The sequence below is a fragment of the Trichosurus vulpecula genome, chromosome 1 (genome assembly GCF_011100635.1).
Source record: "Trichosurus vulpecula isolate mTriVul1 chromosome 1, mTriVul1.pri, whole genome shotgun sequence".
NCBI lineage: Eukaryota > Metazoa > Chordata > Mammalia > Diprotodontia > Phalangeridae > Trichosurus > Trichosurus vulpecula.
The window spans coordinates 389,051,475-389,071,850 of NC_050573.1; the positions used below are offsets into that span (position 1 = coordinate 389,051,475).

Consider the following 20,376-nt stretch of genomic DNA (forward strand, 5'->3'; position numbering starts at 1 on the left):
TCACTTCTTCTTTGCTCTTTCTTTTCCCTTGTTCAGTATTTTATATTATAAATCTTAAGTTCTCAATACTTGGCTGAAAGATACTATGTACACTGACAAAGATACAAAATACTATTTATTTCTTTATTATTCATGATATTATTCACAATAAGGTTGTCTGTATTCTAAAAATTAAGAAACAAAAAAACTGATCCTATGAAAATTTTGAAAATCTTATAAACCTGTTCTATCATAAAAGTCAAAAAACTAGTATTTAAAGTCTTTTATCCACAAGTCAGAGACACCAAGGAATCCCTCTCCTCTGGCCATCGAAACTACCTAGATCATCATGCAACACAAACACCCTTAATCAGAAGGGTAACTTCATTTGTTCCGCAGTTCCAAGGTCTCCTATCCAAGATCATCAAAATGAAATAGGAGCTGTGTTTCAAGATCTATAGGCAGTTACAAAGGGGTCACAGCCACTGCTATTTTTGGCCTGTACTATTTTACTGTACCCGTGATCCATTGTCCCTTTAAAAAAAAAAAAAACAAAAAAAGAAAACACATCTGCCAGTAGATGCTAAGGAACTGCCATGTGGCATAATTACTCTTGGGAAAAAATCCAGTTTGAGCTTTCATTTCAGCCTGAACTAAATCACCCACGTCAGTTCTCCATCTAGGTCAGCAGCAGCAGCAGCAGCAACAGTTACCATAGGTAGGAAGGTAGTTGTATTTTCTTAAATTAGTCAGGGAAAGCAGAGCTGCCATCTTGTAGAAGTGACATCGCAGTATTAGGGGCATTTGACTTCTGCTGTGAAATATCCAAAATAGCTCTTAGAGCTTAGAAAAAGGAATCTGTAAGAACCAAAGCCAATGGTAACACAAAAGGTGACATTCACCCTTAACTGCCAAACCTATTCACAGAGCGCCAGCCCTTTTTAATCGTTGCAACAAGGAGGAAGAAGAGAAGGTCCTGACCTGTAGCCACAGTAACTGTTTACTCCAAACCAAGTATCAGGGAGAATGTTCCCAAAAAAAAGATATTTTTTTAAGACCCTACTAAAACACATTTTCCTTAAAATTAGCAGTGTCTGGAAAAACCCAAAACATGTGGCCACCATAAAGAAAGGCCTTCGTAACTTCAAAAAGATACACCATGAAAAGTACACTCATGGTGCTATCTGACCCTCTGTGGAATCAAACAAGACTTGCTTATTAGAAACACAGAGTCTTAGTTTTGTAAAGTGCTACAGGAATTAGAGATAAGCCCACTGCCATCTGACCTAACCAAATTAGGATCCCTATAAACACAGAGCCTCTGCTTGAGAGTCAGGCTTTGAGTCAGGAAGACACATGGAACTCCATGGAACTCCTGCCTTAGATGTGTGTGAGGTAGTGAGAGAATAAAGTGTGAAGACTTCACAGGGTATATATGTGTGTGTGTGTATGTGTGTGTATATATATATATATATATATATATACACACACACATATATATCTTATTAATGTTTGAGAATCAATATTTAGACAAAAGGGAAATGGGATACATTTGAGTCTGTGGGAATCTGATTATTTAGCCTTTAGGAATGTCTTTCTCCCCCTTCTTCTTTAGATTTGTAGATGTCACCTCAGCTGTGAATGGAATACAAGATTGTGAAAGCTTCCCTATGAATAACTCAGGCAAGGTGATACTCAAATAGTACAAATTTAGTTAGGATTTGAACCTCACTAGGCCTAAGTTTCGTTTTCCTGTAAATCATATGATTTCGGGGAAATCAGGTGGTATTCCCCTCTCCCCCTCCCCTAGCCTACTCACAAACCGCCATCTTAACATTAAAGTTTCCTTATAAGGTAATTCTGTAGTTTCCGTGCTGGTAGTGGGTAAAACTTATTCTTGGTTGGATTATGAGGCCACCTGTCCCCACAAATGGGGACAGAGGTCCAGCCTCTGGGGTGGGATTTCTTAGAATTGTTTGTACAAGGATATACATCCCCTTGCTTGCTTTCTCCCCCTTGCCTCTCTTCACTACCTTCTCCGCCCTGGTAGTGGGAGATGCCCAGTTCTCACGAGACTTGCTCAAATAAAGCTTCTGTTTTGTTTCTACCTTGAGAAAGCCAAGTCACCTCTGTTTTTTTATTTGAGTCAGTGATCTGTTGTCCCACACAGATGCCATACAGGCTGTGTGAGCCTGTGTATTGGCAATCAAAATGGGTTTGGGTGACATGTTTGTGACATCAGAGGCTTATAGACTACGTGGGTTTCAGTCGCATTTTTGTGACAATTTTAGGTCATGCGGGTGAGTCGCAGGGGTTGGCTTTTCCTTTTCTGGAGCTCTGAGCTGCAGCAGTAGTGTTGCATGACTCTGAGCCAGCCATTGTCGAGCTCCCGGCTGAACTCAGATGTTGGTAACTATGAATTGTATTTGGTCTGTTTATAAAAGTATGTTTGTAATTTGTTTGTATGTGCTCTGAAGTTCAGGTTGCTGGCTTTTCCCTCTGAACTAAGTGAATGATATTTGTATGCTAGATTAAAGTAAGATTGTTAACCCTTTAACGTTGCTTTCCTTAGTAAAGCAGATCAAAAGGACCTGGGCTTGCAACGTTCTGTGAGCTGGTTGTTGTTGGTTTTACACCCCCATAGCAGCTGCTAGCCAGATTGTTGAAACACCCTGATAAGTCATTTAACCTCTCCGTGCCTCAGATTCTGCATCTGTAAAATGGGGACTCCCACAATACCTCATTATGTTTCATATAGTTGTAGAAATGCTAGTAATTAATAGCAATAAGAAAAGGGAAATAAATGAAAGATGTAAGGATAACTGAATAGGAGATAACTTCCAATTCACTGATATGACTGTTTACTTAGAAAATCCTAGGGAATCAACAAAGATACGAATTGAGGCAAATAATAGTTTAAGCAAAGTTGAGGATACAAAATTAATACACAAAAATTAACAGCATTTCTATTCAATTATCTAATAAGAACAAAATCCCACAGAAATAAATAGCAATAATAAAAAGGGAAATTTCATTCAAAGTAACTACAAAGTGCATTAAATATTTGGAATCAAAATACTTGTCTAAATTAAATTATAAAACGTTCTTTAAAGAACAACCTAAATTACTGGAGTAATATTCAGTGCTCATGGCTGTCCCATGATAATATAATAAAAAAGTACATTACTGAAGCTAATTTACAGTTTTAATGCTATGCCAGACTAAATATCAAAGGGATTCTTTGATGTCTGGACTGAATAAAATAACAACAAATTTCATTTGGAGAAACAAATGATCTAGAAAATCAAGGGAAATCATGAAAAAGTTAGGAGGGAAGGGGTTATAGCATTTCCAGACTTTAATCTATTATAAAGCAGCAGTCATCGAAGCCATTTGGGTTTGGTTAAAAAACAGAAAAATAGTTCAATGGAACAGACTAGATACTGGAGAATCAGAAATAAACAAATTCAATACCCAGTGTTTCATCGCTGGAAAACATAAATTACTTAGGAATGAAATCCCTATTTAATAAAAACTGGGGGCAGGGGGAGCTATAAAGCAGTCTGACAGAAATTAGAGTTAGAGCAACATTTAATACCATATTCCACAACAAAATCAAAATTGATATGTGTCCTTAATATTAAAGATCATATCACCAAAAACTTAAAAGAGAAACAGATCATCTACCTTTCACAGCTTTGGGTAGGAGATGTATTCTTAACTAAACAAGGGATAGAGGTAATTACAGAGATTAACTTAACTGGTTACATGAAATTGAAAAGCATCTTCACAAATAAAAATAATGCTAGGATAAGAAGGGAAGTAGCCAAATGAGAAACATATCTTTGTATCAAATTTCTCTGATTAAAGGTTTAATATCCAAGAAATATAGAAAACTAACAAATACACATGCATATGTGTATATATGCACATATATAATATACAAATATTATACATGGATACTAAAGATAAAAAGCCATTCCCAAAAGATAGGTGGTCAAAGGATATCAACAAATACTCTTATAAAGAATTGCAAACTATTAACAAACAAATGAAGCAATGCTCCAAATTACTTAGAGAAAAGAAAATCAAAACAACTTTGAGGTTTCTGGGAGCAAACTTCAAATTGGTAAAAACAGCTAAAGATGAGAATAGTCAAGTGTTGTGGTAAGTTAGATACTTTAGTGCATTGTTGGTAGACTTGTGAATCAGTGCAACAATTTTGGAGTGCAATTTGGAATCATGCAAAAAAATGACTAAAATGCCCATATCCTTTGATCCAGACATTCCACTACTAGTTTATTCCAAGGAGATCATCGATAAGAATATAGCTCTAAAAACAAACAAAAAAACCCAAAAAACCCAGTCCTCATATACACCAAAACACCAAAATATTTATAGCCTATCAATTAGGTAATAGCTGAAAAAAATTGTAGTTCATGAATGAAATGTAATTTTACTGTGCTGTAAAAATAAAGGGACAAAAATGATTACAGAGAATCATGGAAAGATTTTCAACATCGGATACAGACTGAAGTAAGCAAAGCCAAAAAGAAACCAATGTAACTGAAAGAATAAAACAATCACAAAACAATAAAAGTGAAAGTTCCAAAACTTAAAAGAACAAGCATGGCCCCAAAAAGAGATATGAGAAGACACTCCTGACCCCACTCCTTTACATGGTTGGGAGATTTAGTGTTGTGAAACATGCCTTATATATGTTTAACCTTTATTTGATGTATTAATTTGTTTTCCTGGCTTTTTTTTTTCTCTTCCACATTTTCTTTAAAACATATTATTTGTCATACGGGATGGCCATCTGAGAGGTGGAAGAGTTAAGATTACTGAGAAAACTTCTAGCAGTGTAAAAAACAAAATATATCAATAAAATTTTATGTTGAAAATAAATCACAGACACTATTTAATAAGATTTGACTGTACTTGAAAAAATAACAGTGCAATGAACATAATTACAAGAGTGTTTAAATGGGGTGAAGCAACATACTAAAGTAGGCTCTTTTACAATACCTTATATCGTAAAATGCTATTCACTGTGGAATTCTAGTGAAGTTTTCTTATTTAAATTTATCAATCTTAGCTGGTAAAATGGTTGATTAATCTACTGTAAACAATGTTTTTCCACATGGAATTTTCCACAAAGAAATAACTACTGCCCAAGAGTTATGATCCAGTTTTAGTTATACAATACGTCAAGGGATTGATTCAATTTATTTTTATCTCCAGTTGTCTGATGGCTTCAACATAGAGTAAAACTCAGTATTTTAATTAATTCTGATTTATTTTATCAACTTGAAAATCTTAGATCTTATTCAAACTTCTAAAAATCCTTCAAGGCCTAATTCCTACCTCTTTTATAATGATCTCACTCATTTGGTGGGGAGGTTCGAAAAGGCTTATCGACCAAAAGCAGACACTAGTAGGCTCTGTCAAGCTGGCAGGGCTTCAGGTATGTGCCTGACACCAAATCATGTCTTCTATTGAACAACCAGCCTACCTACAAGTTGGTAACTGAACCAAAGCCACATTGACATCATTTCTGTAAATGAAACCAGAAGGCAAACAGAAGATCCACAGGACAATTTACATGTTTCTCCTCAGAGAAGGAAATAAAAGATTGGGGAAACAAGAGACATCATTTTGTGACACTGAGTTAAGAAAAGCTGTGTTTGAATACTGCCTCAAACATTTTATACCAAGATACTGTCTGACATTATCTACTGATGATCCCCACTGACGCATGTGAAAAAGCTGCAAAGAGGGTCCTTGAAATTCACAGCAGGCTGAAGGTGACACTGGTTTTCTCTTATACACAGGAAGAGGTCTTGCTGTTAGAGGGTTCCTTTTAGTTTTCTCCTGCTTCCAATATTTATGCCAATTGAGACTCTTGGAGTGAGAGGCCAAACTTAGCAGTTCTTTTGTCAGAATCTGAGAAAAGAAAATTCCTATTTGTCCAAGTACACTTTGGAAGGGGGTCTTTAGATAGGCATTTTATCTATAGGCTAATAGTTTTTTGTCACACAATAGGAGAGGACAGAGAATGAATCAGTCTTAGGAATTAAAGGTCAATAATGAGCAAAAAACCACTAGAATGGTTTTTAAAATATTTTTATTGATATATTTTGCTTTTACATTGTCTACATGCATGTGTCCCTCTCACTCATAACTGTCCTTACAAAAGAGACAAAGATATAGAGAGAAAGACAGGGAAAGACAAATTGATAGAGAGAAAAAAAATAAAGTGAGACAGAGAGACAGAAAAAAAGAGATAGAGGGAAATGCACAGAGACAGAGACAGACAGAAACAGACAGAAAGACACAGAGACAGAAAGAAACGGAGAGGGAGAGAACAAACAAGTTCAGCAAAACTAACCAACACATCAAAAATGTTTGACATCCTAAAGTGTTCCACGCCCATAGTCTCCCCCTACCCTCCCGAACCCTTCCTCTTCCTGTACCCTGCCACCTCTACAAAGGGAAGAGGTGCCTTTAATTTCACAGCATGAAGTTTCCATTGTTTTGTGGTGGCTATTTTTCCCATCTACACTACTGTGGCCATTAGTTATTGTATATATTATACATATATTTGTGTCAATGAGCCCTTTTTTGGCAGCCAGTATATGTCACTCTGGATGGTAAAAGTGGCTAAGAAGGGCTTTCCCCTTCCCAATTCTTCCCAGTCCCCTTCTCTAACCACACCTGTCTTCACCCATGGGGTTTGGCTTTGGCCAAAATCTTCCCTTTGGCCACTGTCCTTTCTGTGTACAATGATAAAGCCCCAATTCAGTTAAAACTGCCTTTTGGGAAGTTTACACAAACGTGTAAATTAGAAGTTTGCAATAGTGCCACTGCATGTTCTAACTGATGCTAACAATACTATTACAAGCCCCACGGGAAAGAGGGGTGGATTTGGCAAGGTACCATGCCAGATTCCTGGTCTAAGCAAAGTGGTGACCACTGGAAGGAAAGGCTCTAACCATTTCTCCATTTAGCGTTGCTACTACTCAGACTCCCCACCTGAAGAAAGGTGCAGCTTCAATGAAACCCAGTTCAATCCACTTCAAGCCTTGAAATGTTCTGCATCTTCCCAAGCTAAAAAAAGTCTCCAAGTAAAATAGGTCCTTAGCGAGGGTTTAAGGTACTTCCTCTACCAGTGAGAGAAGCTGTTCAAATCTATCCAAATTTCTCATTATATTTTTTCTTAGCACTGGCCTCCTTGGGGTTTATGCCTAGCAGCAGACACTCTAGGTCCAAGGGTATTGACATTTTAGTCACTTTCTTCTCATAATTTCAAATTGTCTTTCAAAATGGGTAGAGTTATTCACAGTTACACCAACAGTGTATTAGTATGCCTTCATTTCTACATCTTTCTAACACTGCCTACTTCCGGGGTTATTATTTTTTATTTCCTTTTTTCTAATATGAATTTGACAAATATCAATAACCAAAACCATTTCCTTACACAAAAAAATATGGATCAGGAGGATTGCATATGACACTGTGATTCTCTACTATGTAGGTAACTTTCCTAAAAATAGTAGATAATACATTTGACTTAGTAGTTTCAACATTGCCCTTCCTTCCCTGTGTCTCCTCTGAACTCTCTTTTTTTTAACTATTTGGCTGATGCTCCTCTTTCTTTTTTTTTATATCAGTACTCCCCCAACAAACCCCTTCTACACCTTTCCTCCTCTGCATGTCCCACCCCCCATAAATGCCTTCCTTTGTAACAAATAAGTATGTTAAAAACAACAATGGATCCAGACATTGGGCATGTCTGAAATTGCGTGTCTCATCCTGTCCTTCCAGTCCATCACCTTTTTCCCCACAGGTGAAAAGCCTTCTGGAGTTGTTTGATCCATTGTACTAAAAATCATAATTCTTCAGTCTTCTGCAGTTCTTTTCCTATATTGTGCTGTAGTCATTTATTAGTGGTCCTACTCCTTTCACTCTCTAACAGTTCAAATTAATCCTTTTTGCATTTTGTATGTCAAAATTATACTTATTATTCCATTGCCATCTATACCATAATTTGTTCAGCCATTCCCCAATTTATGGGCACCCCTTTGTTTTCCCATTCTTTGCCATAACAAAATGTAATGTTTTATTTTAGGTTTCTTTCTCTCCTTCTTTGATCTCTGGGGGTGTATTACTAGAGTAGTGGTATAGTGGGTCAAAGGATATATACAGTTTAATGACTTTGGGGGTATAGTTCCATATTACTTTCCAGAAGAGATACCAGGAGTGAGGAACCTGCAGCCTCGTGGCCACATGCGGCCTTCTAGATCCTTAGGACTGCCTTTTGATTGAATCCAAGTTTTACAGAACAAATCCTTTAATTAAGAGGATTTGTTCTGTGAAGTTTCAATTCAGTCAAAGAGCCGCACTTGAGGATCTAGAGGGCCACATGTGGCCTGGAAATCGCAGGTTCCCCACCCCCAGAGGTAGATTAATTCACAACTCCATCAACAGTACACCTGGGACACTTTTAATAACAAAAGTATACACATTATAAATAATACTACTTCGCATTTACATGGTGTTTTAAGGTTTCTGAGGCACTGCACATCCTCACAATAACCCTGAGAAATAGGTAACATTATTACTCTCATTTTATGTATGAAGAAACTGAGACTGAAAATAGTACATGATTCTTCTAGGGTCACAAAACTCAGAAGTGGATTTGAACCAGATGTTCCTGACTCAAAAGTCTAGCACTCTTAACCATCTAGCTTACCACTACCCCACCTAAATTTTCCTTAGTTCAATACAAAGTTTTTTTCTGACTAAAATCATGCAGTTTAAAAAAAAACACCTCTGTAGCCAGAGCTGTAAAAAAGAAATCCTTTGGCATAATGCAACTTAGCAAAGAGATTTGTCTACTTTTAGTAATTACTAGTAAACACGTCCCTAAGCAAGAACCTACTTCCCTGTACTTTTCATTTACACTAGTTCAGCAGAAATCAATGAATCTCAATTAATAAGACAAACAGGGAGGCACAGAGATTTTTAGTTCTTTCTCTTTCAGACTTCAGAGTGAGAAGGGTATGTTCCCTTGTGCATTGCTGAACAAGAGAAATCGGCACTCATTGACCTAAAGTAAAGTCTCACCATGAAATTGTGCACACACAAGCAGGCAAAGCTATTCTGTTGATAGTAAGGTTCTCCATTTTTTTTCCTGCTTGCATTATGCTCATTGAAATTAGTCTCTGTACACTACAGAGCCCCTTGGATGAGAAATACACACGCACACACAGAGAAAATTTTTTTTAAAATAAGAATTAGGAGAAAGCATGTACTCATTTTAATGGATGTTACCATCCAAGGTCTCATTAAGAATGTTCTCATATTCCCAAAATGAAAGAAGCCACTCTCCCTTAAGGATTGTTTTAAGGGAGGGGAAAGGACCATTGATAATCACTTCCTTAAATGATTATCCTGAAAAGGAGACTATACAGTCAGCCTTCCTTCAAAGTGATTACTTTAAACATCTAAAAAATTAATATGAAAAAGGAAAAAAGTCAGAATACTCTTGTTTGCTGCTTTATGATAGATCTGGAGAGGGGAAGAAAAGGTTACTTTGAGAACAGATCAAGTAATTTCCAATTGTCTTTGTGACGGTTGAATGTAAATTTCAACAATGTCTCTCTAGGGCTGAAAACTCAGCCATGTAGGTCAAATCTACTTACATGTTTCATATGTCAGAGGGTGCTGCATTCATGACCTGCGGTATTAAAACCTAGGAAAAGACCAACCAACACAGTGTGGCTGTTCTTATCAGTGAAAAGGGTTTCTTTTCTTTCTTTTTTTGATAGATCTTTTCCTCTTTCTGCTGTCTGTCATTCTCCTTTGGGGTTTACTTTTAAACTTACTAGAGATGACATTACTTATTTTTATCTCTTGCCAAGATTCCTGTAAGAAGTTTTAAGCTGGATGCTAAAAAAAAAAAAAAAAGAAAAACAACACCAAAAATCACCTAAATAAATAGAGCTATCCAAATCTGTTCACTCACATTAGAAGTCTTTAAAGTATGATGACTACTTGCCAGATAAGATGTACAGGGATTCTGGTTCGGATCTGAGTTGGATTAGATGGCCTTGAAATCCTTTTCAACTCTGAGGTTCTGTCATTTTCAGGGTTGTACAACTTATTAAGAGGTATAGCTAGAGGCAGCTGTCTATTAATTTTTTACCCCACATATTTTAACCAGTAGAATAAAATGTATTCTCAAATAAGGTGTTTCCCACCCACTTTAAAACCATGAATATTCTATGACAAGTATAACCAATGGAGATTACTTTATTCAATAATGCGCCGAATATCAACATTATATAAAGGATTAAAACAAAAAGGCATCTGCTGAAAGGTGATCAACAGTGTCATGGATGATATCCTACACAGACCAGATCAAGGGGGCTTCTCTACTATTGATGGTCAAGTTCTGCAGATGTACCTATTTGCAACTGCCATTGTATTAACTGCATCAAGCCCAAAATGACAACCAAAATTCAAAAGAAATCAGCCTAGCCATCCACAATTAAAAACAAAGTGGATGAAAATGAGTATTCTGGAGATTATATTATGCAAGTGGAAAGCAATCTACCAGGGTGTCTGATAGGGACAAATATTTAAGATAAGTACTAATATGGTTGAAGAATTAAACTGGAGGAAGAAAACAGGTCAAATATTAGGTTTTTTCCAGCTTTCAATCCACAAACCCTTACAGTAGGGAAACTGTACAACACTTTCAATTATCTGAACTAGTTTAATGCTTTAAAAGCCCATTTTTTTTTTACCACTAATATTGTTCCACTGATGCCATAAAGTTGTAAAACAAGCACGCAGGCCTCCTTGTCAGGGAATCGAACCCCAGTCTCCTGCAATGATATTTAGAACTCATTGGTCTTCTTTGAAAATAAAGGACAAACAACAACAAGGTTGTAAATCACAGAATACCATGATCTCAGAAAAATCAAAATTGCAAATGACCCAAATAGCAAGGGATAACTTCATAGTGGTTTAACTAATCCTCAGCATATTGTGTGAAAAAAAATAAAAAAGTTTCCACATGAAAAGTGATATAAAAGACATCACTTAAGACATGTCCAGAAGGGAAATGTAGTTGTGTAGTAATAATAAAGAATGGAATGTACACAAATGCCACAAGACATTAAAAGAACCTGGGGAAGGCCTCCAATACCTTGCATACATCTTTTATGGGTGAGTTGTGTGCAAAGACACGGACAAAAATCATACAGAACCATAAATTCAGAAAATGCCATTTGGAATGGGAAGCGGAAATACTCCCAATGATGAAGACCCACATCTAACAAAGTGGAGAAATAATTTCCATTTTAAATATTATGTCTAAAGTATTGCCAACATTTCAACTTTTTCAAAACTATCATCATATTCCACACTGTATTGTTGCCAACATTGCTCCAAGAAGTGATTTCAGAGCTCTGACTCCCCTTTCCAGTGGGTCACTCTCCTGATCATTTAGCAAAGGGTCAGTAAAACCTTGAGCTGATGCAAGGGATATGCTGGAGCCAGCTGATTAAAAACTCAAGAGCTCAGTGTTATATTTTCAGCATGAGCATTCACACCTTATAAATCAACAAACATAAATCAGGGCTTGATTTGTTTTGTTGTCTAGACCAGTGATATCAAACTCAAATAAAAACCTAGATCTCTGCTAGCCACACTGACTTAGAAAACCACAAATTAATATTATCTATATTGTATTGCATATTTATCTATATTGTTAAACATTTATCAATTGAATTTTAATCTGATCCTGCCAAAGGAGTTTTCAATAGTCCTGAGTTTGACACTCATGGGTAGATTTAAGAAAATGTTAATAATGCAGATAAAGTGGATTGTCAAGTGCCAAATATTTACCAGCATGTCCTTTCTGACTTGATCACATTCAATAAAAAGAAGCACAACTTTTTGTGAGGGGAGGGGAGGAGAATGGATATTTGATCAGGGTAAAAAAAAACCCAACAACAAATGATCCTTTAATGACAAGTCTTGCTCTCTTCATGACACAAAGTAGGATGGAAACCTATCCTACCTCATGACTACGTATACACATAGAGGCTTTGTCTTAATACCCTTGAAGACACAAAACTCCTGCAAATATGATATTAGGAAAAATGAAATCTTTCTTAAAATAAGTAGTATCTATCTAAAACCAAGAACAAGAATTATCTATAATGGGGAAATAAATTTGAAGCCTTCCCAATAAAATCAGAGGTGAAGTAAGGATGTCTATTAACACCACTATTATTCAATTTTAGAAATTCTGGGTATAGCAATAAGACAAGAAAAAGAAATAGAATAAAAATAGGAAATAATGTTCTGCTTCCCTTCTAATCTTGGTTACATTGGTTTTGTGCAAAAGCATTTTAATTTAATGTAATCAAAATTCTCCATTTTGCATTTCATGACATTCTCTAGGTCTTGTTTGGTCATAAATTCTTCGATTCTCCATAAATTTGACAGGTAAACCATTGTTTGCTCTCCCAGTTTGTAGTAAATGTACTCTACTGTTCAACAAACCCAAAGATATAAGCTTTGGAGATGAGATACTTCCATTTCCAATTAGCTAAAAGGTAAGGAGTTTTCTATTTTTTGATGAGACAGTCTAACTCAACTGTTTACTCGTTTGTTAGCCCAGAAAAGCAAATTGACTGAGGAAAATTTTTTAAAAGGTAAATGCCCATTTATCAAAGATCAAATTATGAATTTAAATTAAATTTACCATTTAAGATTTTTATCTTTCAGGACTATTCAGAGAAGCCAGGTACCACAATGGATAGTGCTGCTGGGCTTGGAGTCTAGAAGTCCTGAGCTCAGATCCTGCTTTCTGTACGACCAAGATACAAGTCACTTAACCCTGCCTTGGCCTCAGTTTCCCTACCTACAAAGTGAAGGGGTTGGACTTGATGGCTTTTTAAGATCTTTTTAAGCTCTAAATCTATGATCCTCGATATCCATAGAGTAATTTACTCTCCATTTCATCATATTGCATATACCTTAAAAAAATTCAGGTGGTTTTGGGTGCATATTCCATTCTCACATTATGTTACAGAACTAGAGAATTTAAATTACTTCATCTATAACAATTTTCGTTTGGTTTTGGTGAGATCAGTAATTTCATTGTTATAGGCAACTTCCAGTGAAGAAACTCACACTACCAATGTACATTAGCACCTGCTCAAAAAACTAAAGTTGAGGAAACTAAGAAAACCAGAAGCCACGTAACTTGCCCATGGTTACCCAGCCAGTATCTGTCAGAGACAAAATTGAACTCAGGCCTTCCTGACTCTGAGGTTCTGTATCTAGTATGCAATGATACCATTCACCTCGAATAACAGTAATTTTCAATTTACTCAGCGATAGAAACACAACTTTAAATGTACCATGATCAAATGAGGACATAATTTGAAATATGGTTCCACAGTGTTTCCCAAATGTTACTCTATCGTGCAAAACTCCATTCCCCTTCCTCCAAAGCAACATCAGAGGCAGGGCCAAGGAAATGACTACCTTGTATTTAGGACCTCAATCCATCTTCTTCTCCCTACCCTATCAATACACACACATGACTAATCTAGGAGTGAAACAGGGGATTTCCGAGTCAGGGTTGGATTCCTCTCAACTGACTAACTGATAACCTGTGACCACTGTCCCCTCTGGTCTGAATCTTACATGTGATGCATCATTGCCTAAAGCAGTCTGGTTAAACTTAAATTAACCCCTGAACTTTTCTAACGTATTCCTGTAATGCAAATCTCATTAGAAAAGGATTAAAAATCTCAATTAATTTATTATGAATATGCTTTAGCTGTTATAGTTTTAGGATTATTTCATATATTAATTACCATATATATGTTATATATTTAGCATTATTTCATGTATATAACATACATTTAGGATTATTTTATATGCTTCTAACTGTTGTGTTAAATTTGTGGTGTTTGATTAGATATTTTTTATTTGAAAACAGAGGGCTTGATATCCACCGAACAGGCTTCAGTAGAAATGCAGGTTCTCTAGGGTACAAAGTAGGACAGTATGTGAGGGTACCAGGTGCCACAAGGCATACATACCCTTAATTGCATGTATGCTCTGAATCATTGTAGACAATAAAATCCTGCTATTGGACTAGCCTTAGATAAGGGCATAGGAGGCAATCTTGTCAAATTTGCATATGGCACAAAACTATAAGGAACAGAAAACATGGCAGATGACAGAGTAACAATAAAAAAGGATCTTGAAAGGCTAGAGCCCTGGGTTGAATTTAACTGTGTGATAACAATAAAAGAGAGATGAAATATAAAGTCTTAACTTGTATATAAAAAAAATCAATTTCACAAGTAAAGACGGGTGGGACAAGTTCATACTGTAATTGTTCTGAGAAAGATCTGAGGGTCTGAGTGGACTTCAAGCTCAATATTAGTGAGGAATGTGATAGGGCAGATAAAAGTGCTAATCTGATATCGGGCTGCATTCTGAGGAGTTAAGCTTCCAGAAATAAGGAGGGCGACAATCTTATTGTAATCTGTTCTCATCAAATTTCATCTGAAAATGGTGTTCAGTTCTGGGCTCCATGGTATCAAGAAGGATACTGAAAAGCTGGAGACTGTTTAGAACAAAGCAGGTGGTAGATCATAAGCTTCTTTTGACTCTTTTTGTATCTCCAGCCTTACCATACTGCCCGGCACACAGTAGGTGTTTAATAAAAGTTTACTGATTGAAGGGCCTTGAGTTCACGTTTTCTGAAAAATGGTTGAAGGAAATGGGGATAATCAGCCTGGAGAAGAGAATTTTGGGTTGAGGGGAGGGCATAGTCCATGACAACTGTTTTCAAGTACGTGAAAGGCTGTCATAAAAAAGAGGAATTTGATTTGTCCTGTATGGCCTTGGAAAGCAGAACCTGAAGCTATGAGTAGAAGATGCAAAGGAGGCCAACTTAGGCTTGATGTCAGGAAAAAAATATCCTAAAAACTGGTTGTTGTTCTTCAGTCGTGTCCAACTCTTTGTGTCCCCTATTTCCTATTTGGAGTTTTCGTGGCAAAGATCCTAGAGTGGTTTGCCATTTCCTTCACCAGTTCATTTTACAGATGAGGAAACTGAGGCAAAAAGGGTTAAGTGACTTGCCCAGGGTCATACAACGAGCAGGTCTCTGAGGGCAGATATGAACGCAGGTCCTCCTGACTCCAGGCCCGGTGCTCTATCCACTGTGCCACCTACCTGCCCCCAAATGAGAGCTGTCCAAAAGTGGAATGAGCTGCCTGGAGATGGGATATGTTCCCTTTAAATGGAGGTCTTCCCTCAGAGAACGGATGACCACCTGGGGGTATGTTATAGGGAGGATTCTTTATGCATAGGTTGGTCTGGACCGCTGAGGTCCCTCCTATTCTGTGACTCTGTGAATGCCCCTCCATGCAATATGACATTTATAGTCAATGGGTGGGGGAGGAGTGGGTGGGAGGAATAGAATTCAGAACCCAAATTTTTTTAAAAAATAAAATGTTAAAAATAAATACATCTTTTTTAAAAAGGGCAGCTAGGAAGTGTCTGAGGCAAGGTCTGAACACACGTCTACCTGAATCCAGGCTTGCTGTTCTATCTCCTGCATCCCTTAGCAGCCCCCCTATTCTGTACTTTTCAAAACTGTTACTGACCTTGGAAACTGCTCCACAGGACAAAGTTGGGAAATGTGCATGATTAAATGAAACAGCAACAGTAGCAACACAGGAACTAACACAAGAAACTGATTAAAGTCTCTTCAAAGGGCAAAAGCCAATATTTTGCTAAATATAAAACTCCTCCCTGCTCCCCCAGCTATATATGTATGGTACAATGGTGACATCCAGTGTAAGGTGGATTAATCTCACGTGGGCTGATGAAATTTAACTGAAGGACATGTAGGAGGTATTTCTGATCTTGGTTTTTTTTCCCCCTCCTTAAAGAATTACAAATTATGCTTTTATTTTTTAATCAAAGTTGTAATTTCATTGGCTAAGGAAACTCCCTGTGAGAAAACTCCTCACTATTCATTCAGAGGATGAACTTTGCAACTTATGATATTAGCGTTTCCTGGAGCACTGAGAGGTTAGGTGACCAACCCAGTGCAAGGCAGCCTATGTGAGTCAGAGGCAAATTCTGGACACAAGTCTTCCTAACTCAGGGGCCACAATGCCTACTGCGACATACTAATTTGTTTTGTTTGATTCTGTTGTTTGAATTCCAGTAAAACAAATCATTTCTACCTGAACTTTTAGTATGAACTGAAAATTATTCTAATAGGCTGAAGTAGCTGTGTAAAGATTTTACGCAAATGAAAGTTTAACTAACAGGTTTATTCCATTGTGCAGCATTTTGGTTCCTTTTGACCTAAAATATAACGTTGAACCTTTGAAAACCACAAGAGGCTGTAACTGACAACACACAGGAGCAGGATGGGTAAAGGTGTGTGCTAGGAAGGGGTGCAAACAGCAGGCATCAACTCCCTGTTGGCTTTCATTGAATAAACTTTAACAAATAATAAGCTCCAAATGATTTTAGCCCAAAACAGCTCAGTGGTCAAGGCTGTCAATGCCACGGAACCTAGAAGTCAAGTTCCTATATTTAACCTTTGGAGAACCTGAACCAGTGTTCTGCCCTGTCAATGTAAAGGCCTGGGTTAGTTCACTAAGGAAATAGTAGGAATACGATCAGTGGGAAGTGTGCTGAATTTGGGGTGAGAGGCCCTGGGCTTGCATACTGATTCTGCTACACACACACAGACACACAGACACACAGACACACACACACACACACACACACACAAAGGAGGAACTGTAGCTAAGGAGAGAGACTAGGGCTACAATCTCACATCACCAACTACCTTTTGCACATCTCCAACTGGATATCCCATTGATACCTCAAATTCAACATGTCCAAAACAGAACGCATTGTCTATCCCTCTCCAAACTTTCCCTTTTTTGCAAATTTCCCTGTTTTGGAGAGCACCATCCTCCTCCCAGTCACCCATCCCACAAACATGGTGTCACCTTCAGTTCTTCATTCTCCCTCATCATACACATCCTCTGTGTCCAAGCACCCACACAACCTCTCTTTTTATATGTCTTCTTTTCTCATATCACACAACCACTTGTTGCAGCAATTCGGCTAGCAGCTACTGTGGGGGTGAAAAACAAACACAAGGTGGGGTGGAGACAAGATGGGGGCTGGAAAGCAGTGACTTGCCTGAAGCTCTCCCCCAGGCCCCTCCAAACACCTATAAAAGATGGCTCTGAACAAATTCTAGAACTGCAGAACCCACAAAATAGCAGAGGGAAGCAGGACTCCAGCCTAGGAAAGCCTGGATGGTCACTGGGTAAGGTCTATCGCATGGAGCTGGGAGAAGAGCAGGGAGCTGAGTGGAGCAGAGCCCAGCGTGGGCCGCGCCAGGACCAACCAGACTGGAAGGCGGGTGGAACAGGCCCCAGCGCCCTGAATCAGTGAGCTGTGGCAGTTACCAGACTTCTCAAACCACAAAAGCAAAAGACAACAGAGAAGGTTAGTGGTTAGTGGAAAAAGCTGCAGGGGACAGAGTGAAAGGAGTTTGCAGTCAGCCTCTGCCCCGGGGAGGAGGTGGTACAGCTCTGAAGCTGCTTCCTGAGCTACAGCTGCAGTTGCTTCTGGCCCCAGGCCCACCTGGTGGGAGGAATTAAGCACGGATCAGAGCGGGAGTGCAGAGCCTACTTAGATCTGAGTCAGGGTCAGGGTTGGCGGTTCTTGGGGGAGGAGGCGAGCTGGTGTGGCAGAGCTTGCTGTGTAGAAATAGCTCTGAAAACAGCAACCCCTCAAGCTTGGGACAAAGTACTCTCTCCTCTACAAGTAGTCATACCTTTACAAAAAGCTCAAGGGTCAAGTAGTTGGCTGGGAACACGAATAGGAAGCGAAAATGCTCTCAGATTCAGACTCAGAATTCGGAATCTTTTTTTGGTGACAAAGAAGAGCAAAACATACAGCCAGAAGAAGTCAACAAAGTCAAAGAGCCTACATCAAAAGCCTCCAGGAAAAATATGAATTGGGCTCAGGCCATGGAAGAGCTCAAAAAGGATTTGGAAAAGCAAGTAAGAGAAGTAGAAGAAAAACTGGGAAGAGAAATGAGGGTGATGCAAGAAAACCATGAAAAACAAGTCAATGACTTGCTAAAGGAGACCAAAAAAATACTGAAGAAAAACCAACACAAGCCCAACAACAAGAATACTGCAAGCACAGGTTCTTTTGAACTGCTTTACTAAGGAAAGTAGCGTTAAGGGGGTTAACAATCTTATTTCAATCTAACATACAAATATCATTCACTTAGTTCTGGGGAAAAAGCCAGCACCCTGAACTTCAGAGCAAATACAAATTACAAACATCAACAGACAGACCTTGTCTGATTCAAATCTCAATTCATAGTTACCAGAATTAACAAAGTCTGAACATCCAGGGTTTACAAGGTGGAGGGCTCTTAACTACAGCTGCTCAGAGTCTCCACATCAATACACCTCCAAGAGTGAGAGCCCCAAGCAAATATCTCTGTCCTCTCTTTTTATACACTCTTTAGCAGTCATCAAATGTCATCTGAGCCACCAAAACTCAGGCTCCTACTATTGCCTCTGGTCTTGGCAATTCCCCTTAGTACCCTGAGGGCTTCAGATAGGGGTTTGTGCCTGGGGCTTTGTACCTAGTAAGGCTCAATCAAAGACACTTAATTAATCATTCTAAAACAGTAAAAAGTTCCAACTTAATTGATATTACACCACCATCGGAGTTCAAGGCCACACCCACTCTCATTTGGACTACTGAAAACTGCCTCTTAGCTTCTCTCCCACCTCAAGCCTCTCCCTTCTACAATTCATCCTCCACTCAGATGGAAAGGTGATTCTAACATATAAACCTAAGTCTCTGTCTACCCTGCTCCCCACACCTCTCAATGAACTCCTGTGGCTCCTTACCTCTCAGACCAAATAGAAAATACTGTGGCATTTAAAACATTTTCAACCTGCCTCCTATATATGTTTCCAGCCTTAATTTTCTCCCTGTACTGTATGTTCAGCAATACTGGCTTACATGAAGCTCCCCAAACACATGACTCTGTCTCTTAGCTCAGAGCTTAGAATTCTCTACCTGCCTCTTCCTACAAGACTCAGCTCAATTCCCACCCACTCCATGAAGCTGCTCCCGGACCCCCAGCTTTTCCAATTCACTCCCCTCTCAGAATGCCTTTCACCTAACCCTTTATGTAGCATGTACCTATCTAGCTGTTTACAAGTTGTCCCTCCCATTAGAATGGGAGAGTTAAGGACTGGTTGTCTTACCTTTCTTTGTAACCCCAGCACTTAAGACAGTACCTGGCACAGAAAATGCTTTAATAAATCCTTATTGACTTGACCGTGTGACCTTGGGCAAGTCACTTAAGTGCTCTCTGGCTCTCACTTCCTCATCTGTAAAATGAAAGTGTTGGCCCTTTTAAATATACATCTACTTTATTCTAATAGTAGCCCATATTTAGAGAGCCCTATGGGCAAGAATGGAGAGCTAGGCACTGTAGTGGATACAGCACTGAGCTTGGAGTCAGGAGAACCCCTTGGTTCAAATATGGCCTCAGACACTTACCATCAAGTCATTGGCCCCGGCGTCCTGAAGACCTGAGTTGAAATCCAGTTTCAGACACTTACTGTGTGAAAGTCACTTAACCCCATTTGCTTTAGTTTCCTCATCTGTAAGATGAGCTGGAGAAAGAAATGGCAAACCATTCTAGCACTGCTGCCAAGAAAACCCACATGAGGTCATAAAAAGTTGGACACTACTGAAAAACACTTGAATAATAACAAAATACTTACTAAGGCAAGAAAGCAGGCATACATATTAGAAAGATTTTCTCCAAGGCAATTTTCTAATCAACACTGAGTTAGCTAGAAAACTAACTTCCTCATTCTGCAAGCATTCCAGTTACCGCAGATATTACTGTACTTTCCCCTAGAGGCTTATGTTGAGGAAATCATTTTTAAAATACATGTTACACAAGAAGCTCTAAGATGTAAAGGTTAGAGGATCCAATGGGGAGTCCAGAAAACCTACCTGGGTTCAATTCCTGGCTCTGGCATGAATGGGCTGTGTGACCCTGGATAAGTCACTTAACCTCTTGTATGCTAGGCAACTCTGTAAGGCCAAGAGTTAGACAGAAGGTGCACTGTAACTTGCACTATTTAGGGCCTGTTCTGCCTTCTGATCTGCCTCATAGATGCAAGAAATCCCAAAATATGAAATAAAAATAACTAATATTTCTTTATCTCTTTAAGGTTTGCAAAGCACTTAATGAATAACTTG

At 38.4% G+C, this 20,376-nt stretch overlaps 1 protein-coding gene across 1 annotated transcript in view; it reads right to left on the bottom strand.

Moving 5' to 3' along the window:
* The window catches only part of CCDC68 (coiled-coil domain containing 68), a 76,620-nt gene that overhangs the window by 46,205 nt on the left and 10,039 nt on the right, over positions 1-20,376 (bottom strand). The gene's annotated exons all lie outside the window — the stretch shown is intronic.